The sequence below is a fragment of the Mus caroli genome, chromosome 4, assembly GCF_900094665.2.
Source record: "Mus caroli chromosome 4, CAROLI_EIJ_v1.1, whole genome shotgun sequence".
In the NCBI taxonomy this organism is placed as follows: domain Eukaryota; kingdom Metazoa; phylum Chordata; class Mammalia; order Rodentia; family Muridae; genus Mus; species Mus caroli.
Genome location: NC_034573.1, coordinates 134,336,311 through 134,343,858, shown reverse-complemented (window position 1 = coordinate 134,343,858; position 7,548 = coordinate 134,336,311). Strand labels below are relative to the sequence as shown.

At 45.1% G+C, this 7,548-nt stretch overlaps 1 pseudogene across 1 annotated transcript; it reads left to right on the top strand.

The window, feature by feature from the left end:
- The first annotated feature begins 2,530 nt into the window (after positions 1-2,530).
- On the top strand, positions 2,531-5,553 carry LOC110293756 (annotated as a pseudogene). The gene has a single exon (XR_002377845.1). The product of XR_002377845.1 is annotated as an integrator complex subunit 5 pseudogene (transcript).
- The last annotated feature ends 1,995 nt before the right edge of the window (positions 5,554-7,548 follow it).

Below are 7,548 nucleotides of genomic sequence, written 5' to 3'. Positions count from 1 at the left end.
GATTCTGTCTACAAAACTACAAGCAGCAAGTGATGAGGAATGGCTAGTCTGACCAAGAATTGTAAACCATCATTAAAATGTTTTCATTATAATTATTTATGCATGTGTTTATTGTACAAATAAAAGGATTTTACTGTTGACATAGCTATAGTCACATACATTGTCCTTCAATTATCTTCATCTTCTCCATGGCCTTCCCCCATTCTGCTCCATCCCCATCCCACAGTCCCTTCTTTATTTCATGTCCCCTGCCATGGCAGAGGTGTCCTGACAGAGGCATATCAGCCTTCACCTTCTGGGGAGTCTCTTACCTTTAACTCTTGAGAATTATTTTAATGAAATGGGCTGTTGGTTAGTCTTCAGAGCCAGTGGATAGAGAAGAATTAAGTTCTGCAAAATACTAATTTCCTCAGTTCTTCATCTTTCTAAGCATGCAAAAGGCCTAGGGTAGATCTTTCAGGGTTCTTCCCTCAGAAAATAAAAACAAAAACAAATAATAAATAAATAAATAAATAAATAAATAAATAAATAAATAAAGTGATATCTTTGTGGAATACATGAGATCCCCAATACCTCTGAAGACCCCATAAAATTATGTAGCTTGAGATCTGAGCTTGGGGCAAAGCACCTTGGATGGATCAAATATGCAATCAATAACCACTAGAGTCTGGATTTTTGGTGTGTGTTATAAAGGATCAGGAATTATTTTTAGAAAGTTTTTGAGATTCCTATTGAAAGAAGCATGAACTGTGCATCCCAGATATTGAGGTTTCCATAAGCCAAAGTCAAATGGAAACTGAAGTTATTCCCCTGACAAACTTGATCCATATATTTCCAAGAGGCAGGAGTCTTGTAATGTTTTCTCTTCCTCTATATAGAGCCCAGGGGAATTGATGCTTGTGGGAACTGGTGAGTCAAATAGTTTGTCGAGTCTAGTATCATCAAGAGGCTCTGGAAATACTCTTTAGCTGTAAAACATCAAATTTGTAGAAAAGTAGAAGGACTTAGGATGTACAATATTAATCATGGGCACACAATCCCATGGAAAGTTAGCTAATCATATATGTGTAATATACAGGCATATATATGTATATATTTAGACAAATGCATGTGGAGGTGCAATATAGTATGTAGAAAAGAGAGCAAGAAAGGGTAAGTCTAAGGACATGAGGAAGAACTGAGTGCAGTTCTCAAGGACACGAGCTAAAACAGGATATAAAACTAACTTCTTTTCAAGTTCAACTCTGTTATGAATTTTTTCCTTGGGTAGTATACATATATATATATATAGATGTGTGTGTGTGTATATACATATGTATGTGTATATATATATATACATATATATATACATATGTATGTATATATATTTGATAGTGAAAGTGTAAAATTCAATGTGAAGCTCCACATCTTCAGAATAGCTATTGCAGTTGTATAGAAGTTCATTGAAATGTATAGACTTTGGGTCTGATTAATTTTGCTGTGTGGTTTTTTTCAAGTTCTTTATAATTTTAACTAAAAATTAAAAAAAAAGAGTCTCTGGATAGTTTGTAACCTTAGAAGAACTAGTAAACAATGCTCTTTCATAACTGAACTAAGATAAAAACAAGGGCAAAAAGCACAGGATCCCAGGTAATTGCTTGCGTATTTGGCAAATTACCACAGAGGTCAGATAAATTGCCTCTTATCATGTCAGATAATAAGATTATGCCATGAAAAAGTCAATCAGTTGCAAAAACAAGGGGTCAGTGGGTCATGCATCAAACTATGGTTCAGGTAGCACATTCTATAATCTGTGATGCTGTCTGACTTAGGCAGGGTGTGGGAAATTCTGACTATGAGCTTCTCTTTCCATGCCAACCAGAGGGTGGATGTCTTGGTTAATTTTATATTGCTGTGATAAAACACCATGACCAAGGCAATTTGTAGAAGAAAGAGTTTATTGGGATTTAGTTTGAGAGGGTAAGTTTATGAGCATCATAGCAGCAGGCAGGCAGGCATGACACCAGGTAGTAACTGAGAGCTTCATACTGAGACATCATGTATTGTTACAAGAATTTCAGGGATTCCCTTTATGGTCATCAGATGACACCAGAAAAGTTGAATTCCCTCCTTGGGGTTCTTAGTCTCATTTGTGAAATAATTAAAAGCTGGGTATGGTGATGCACACCTGTAATTCCAATACTTGGGAGGCAGAGACAAGTGGAATTTAATGGGTTTGAGGCCAGCCTAATCTACATAATGTGTTCCAGAACAGCCAGAGCTACAGAGGGAAACCCTGTCTCAAAACAAACAAAACAAACAAACAAAAAACAAAAACTACAAAAAAACCCAAACAAAACTAAATAAATCAATTTAGTAATGGATTCATATGAAGTATCAAAGTCAATTTTATTAAAGTTTAAAAGAAAAAGAGAGAGAGAGAGAGAGAGAGAGAGAGAGAGAGAGAGAGAGAGAGAGAGAGAGAGAGTCAGCACGCATGCGTCGCCTGTGCTTCACCGCTCCCGCCTCAGGCTCTGGGTAGGGCTCCGGGATGTCTACGTTGTGCCACCCTCCCGGGGCCCCGGGGCCACTTGGGCCTGCCCCCGCCACCCATGGTCCCGCACCTCTCAGTGCTCAGAAGCTGTCCCAAGAAATCAAGGCTTTTCTGACCGGTGTAGACCCTATTCTGGGCCACCAGCTCTCAGCTCGTGAACATGCTCGATGTGGTCTTCTCCTGCTCCTTTCTTTGCCACCTGCTCGGGCTGCTGTGTTGAACCACTTGAGAGGTGTTTTTGATGAGTGTCCGGGCCCACCTAGCTGCCCTAGAAGAAAGTCCTGTGGCTGGTCCACCTCACCTCCTTCCACCTCCACCATCCCATGTCCCTGCTGGTGGACCTGGCTTAGAGGATGTGGTGCATGAAGTGAAGCAGGTGCTGTGTGACTTTATCCGGGCCAAGCCAAAGGCCTGGGCACCTGTGATTAGTGCGTGGTCCATTGACCTCATGGGACAACTGAGCAGCACATATACAGGTCAGCATCAGCGTGTTCCCCATGCCACTGGCTCTCTCAATGATCTGCTGCAGTTGTGGATGGGCTGCAGGGCCACCCTCACATTAATGGATATCTATGTGCAGTGCCTCTCGGCCCTCATTGGTAGCTGCCCAGATGCATGTGTGGATGCATTGCTAGACACTTCTGTCCAGCATTCCCCATACTTTGACTGGGTTGTGGCCCATATTGGCTCTTCTTTTCCTGGCACCATCATCTCCCGAGTCCTCTCTTGTGGCCTTAAGTACTTCTGTGTCCATAGTGGGGCTGGAAGAGGAGCTAGTGCTTGTGGAAGCTCTTCTCAAACCCCCTCTACAGACCCCTTCCCTGGATCTTCTGCCATCCCTGGGAAAAAATGGGTACCCAAGATTGCCTCAGTTGTAGGCATCCTAGGGCACCTGGCTTCCTGCCATAGAGACAGCATCCGACAGAAACTGTTGTGCATGTTTCATGATAGTTTGACAGGGGGTTCAGGGGGCAGGAATGGAGAGCTCTCTCTTCAGGCCACAGTTCCCTTCCTACTCCAGCTGGCAGTCATATCACCAGCTTTGCTAGGCACAATGTCTGGAGAACTTGTGGACTGCCTCAAGCCCCCAGCAGTGCTAAGCCAGCTGCAACAACACCTGCAGGTGTTCCCCAGAGAAGAGCTAGACAACATGCTAAACCTGGCTGTGCATCTAGTGAGCCAGGCCTCTGGGACTGGTGCCTACTGCCTGCTGCAGTTCTTAGTGGACACAGCTATGCCTGCTTCAGTTATTACTACCCAGGGCCTGGCTGTGCCAGACACCGTGAGAGAGGCCTGTGACTGGCTGATCCACCTGCTATTGCTACATCTACAAAAACTGGTTCATCATCGGGGAGGGTCTCCTGGAGAAGGGGTGCTGGGCCCATCCCCCACCTCCTCTTCCAGTGCCCTTTGAGCTGTGTGGAGCGATATTACGGCTAGAATGGAAGCGCTTCCTCTGGCAACACCAGCTCCTGGGCCTACTGTCTGTCTGTACACGACCTAGCTGTGGACCTGAGGCCTTGGGCCATCTACTGAGCAGAGCCAGAAGCCCCGAAGAGTTGACTTTGGCAACCCAGCTATATGCAGGGCTGCTGGTCAGTCTCTCTGGCCTTCTTCCCCTGGCCTTCCGAAGCTGCCTGGCTCGAGTGCATGCAGGGACTTTACAGCCTCCCTTCACAGCCTGGTTTCTTCGCAATTTGGCCTTGGTGGGGTGGGAGCAGCAGCGTGATGAGGGCCCTTCAGCCTTAGGGGTCCAGTTTGGGGAGTCTGCCTCAGCTCACCTGTCTGATCTGGCTCCTCTCCTACTACACCCAGAGGAAGAAGTAGCTGAAGCTGCTGCCTCCCTCCTTGCAATATGTTCCTTTCCTTCTGAAGCCCTGTCCCCTTCCCAGCTATTGGGACTAGTGAGAGCTGGAGTACACCACTTCTTCGCTTCTCTAAGGCTGCATGGCCCTCCTGGTGTGGCTTCAGCCTCTCAGCTTCTTACCCGCCTTTCTCAGACTTCCCCAGCTGGGCTCAAGGCTGTCCTACAGCTGCTTGTAGAGGGAGCCTTACATAGGGGCAGCACAGAACTGTTTAGAGGGGAAATGGATGGAGACAATGAGACTCTCAATTGTCTCAACCCCTTTGGCTTCTGCCTCATTGTTGGACATTAACCGGAGGCATACTGCAGCAGTGCCGGGTCCTGGAGTGATCTGGTCAGTTTTCCATGCTGTAGTCATCAGCCGTGGCTTAAAGTCACCTAAAATTGTTCAGTCTCGAAACCATCAAGAAGTGATCTATAACACCCAGAGCCTCGTTAGCCTCCTAGTGCACTGCTGCAGCGCATCAGGGAGCAGTGAGCGTGAGGGTTGCTGGGGGGCTCCCACTTGAGCCCAGAGGCAGCCAAAGCAGTTGAGGTGACCTTAGTGGAGAGCGTGTGTCCTGATGCAGCTGGTGCTGAGCTGGCCTGGCCCCCAGAGGATCATGCACGAGCCACCATGGAGCGGGATCTCCGAATTGGTAGGTGCTTCCGGGAACAACCTCTGCTGTTTGAACTTTTGAAGCTGGTAGCAGCTGCTCCCCGAGCCCTGTGCTACTGCTCGGTGCTGCTGCGGGGGCTGATGGCTGCCCTCTTGAGCCATTGGGAAGCCTCTCAACACCCTGATACAACCCACTCCCCCTGGCATCTGGAGGCATCCTGTATCCTGGTGGCTGTCATGACTGAGGGAAGCCTCTTGCCACCAGCCTTGGGTAATATACACGAGGTATTTCGCCAACTGGCACCTTTTGAAGTGCGTCTGTTGCTGCTTAGTGTCTGGGGTTTTCTTCGGGAGCATGGGCCCTTGCCCCAGAAGTTCATCTTCCTGTCTGAGCATGGCCGATTCATCCGGGACTTTACCAGGGAGGGTGGAGGTGAAGGAGGACCACATCTGTCTGTGCTGCATAGTGTCCTCCACCACAACATCGATCGCCTGAGGCTCTTCTCTGGCCGCTTTCAAGCATCTCCACCATCCACTCTGCTTCGGCAGAGGACTTGACCTTTTCTCTACAAGTTGTGCGAGGTTAAACTGAGAGAAGAGACTAAAGTGCTACAGAAGGGTGGATGCTTCTAAGTCCGTACGTAATGACCGGTGTCACTTTTTTCAAACCCCACTATTTTTTTTCTAAATAAAATTTGCAGAGTTAAAAAAGAAAGAAAGAAAGAGAGAGAGAGAGAAAGAGAAAAAGAAAAGAAAGAAAAAAAGGAAAAAAAAAGAGCCCAGTGCACGCAAGCAATCAAACTCAGCAGCTGCCTGGAGGAAATTAATGGAGAAAAGAGAGAAACAATGCCAGACACATGGTAGACAAACAGCCACATGGTGGTAGGAGGGAGGCATTAGAGAAAGAATAAGAAGCACCAAGTATCAGAAAAGGCACACTTAGGTTCTGACCAGCATCAGAAAGAGTCAGAAAAAGGAAAAATACCTTCCTGACTCAGGCTTCAGAAATGTGGGCAGACCCAGCTGAACCTCACTGTGGCTTGAGAGGATTACACAGAGAAGCAGGAATTCTGGGAAGGCCAAGTACAGTGTCTCATTAAAGGACAATTGTTCCTCTTGTCTTTTTTTTTTTTAAAGAGGTGGTCTTTTGCCTGGGTGATTGACCTGCCCGTCTGGAAATGTTAGGACTCCACCCAGATCAGAAATTCTATCAGCTTGACAAGGAGTGTTTGTTGATGGACCTTCATTTATCCTGTCTGAATTAGAAGTGGTTGTGAGACAAACAATAGAGCTGGTCCTTTAAGTCTCTGGTAAGGTTTTAAAATCAGATGGGGTTTCTAAAAATGTAGTCCAGAACTGTGTCTTTGAGTTGCTGGTTGAATAGGATGGCTTTTATTTCTAGAGCATAAGAAGCCTGATATGGAATACAAACTGTCAGTCAGTACCTGCCACTCAGAGTTTTGACCTGTTTCATTAGCAGGCAAATGACAGTTTTGTACTTGACTTTGGTGTCCAGCCTGAAGTCATTGTATATATTTTAAAACAACAAGGCAGTTGTTCTTCTCTTTGAGGGTCTCAGCATCAAAACATGTGCTACAATCCCTGGCCTTTCATGCACAGAGAGATCATATGGCTTATTTATATTTGGCAGGCTTAACACAAGGACCATCATACCCTCTTGAGTTTTTTAAAGATTTGATTCATTTAAATCTGACTCCTGTCCTTGTAGCATCTTACAAAATGAATGTGTGATTAATTAAAATATTTGAATTCACATGTAACAGAAGCTTGTCATAACTAGAAATTTGTGCCGTTGGGATTTGTGGAGGGTTTAGCTTGTGAATGTTCAGGTTTCCTTCTATGGGAAGGCTATGATATCTTTTGCAGACTGTGAAACTCGAATTTGCTTCGTCCTTTTCCTCAAAATAGGAATAACCAGAAAAGACTGCTCAGACATGAGTTTAAACCAATAGAAAGTCTTTATTAGTGAGCCAGCAACTACACTGCATGCGCAGGATCGCAGTATAGCATTGAGCCTTTCTCAGGATCAGGTTTTAAGCACGAAAACAATGTTATGGGTTGATATACTTCAATTAACAAGAACAGTTAGAAAGAAGCAGACCTTCAGAATGTAAAAAGCAAGGCTAGTACATTTTGAGGGTTTTTCCCCCAAAAGTGTTTGGATATTGTTGGATTATACCTTTGTTTTAGTTTTGGCAGGTGGTGCTGTCTAGATGCTGAGTTTTATAGCCTGAATGGTAGTCCCTGCTTGGAGCTAGTTGTTTTAAGGTCTTGGAGCCTACTAAGGTATAGATCCCTGTTATGGTATGGACTTTTGCATACATATATATAAGTGTAACACATGTGTGTTGTGCCCAGAGAGGGCAGAAGGTTGTCAGATCCCCTCAAACTGGAGTTAGAGGTGGTTGTGAACTTTTGCATAGGTGCTGAGAACTGAATCCAGGTCCTCTACAAGAGCAGCAAATGCTCTTAACCATTGTAGTATTTCTCCTGACTGGGGTAAGGATTTTTTTTTTTATTAGGTAATTTCCT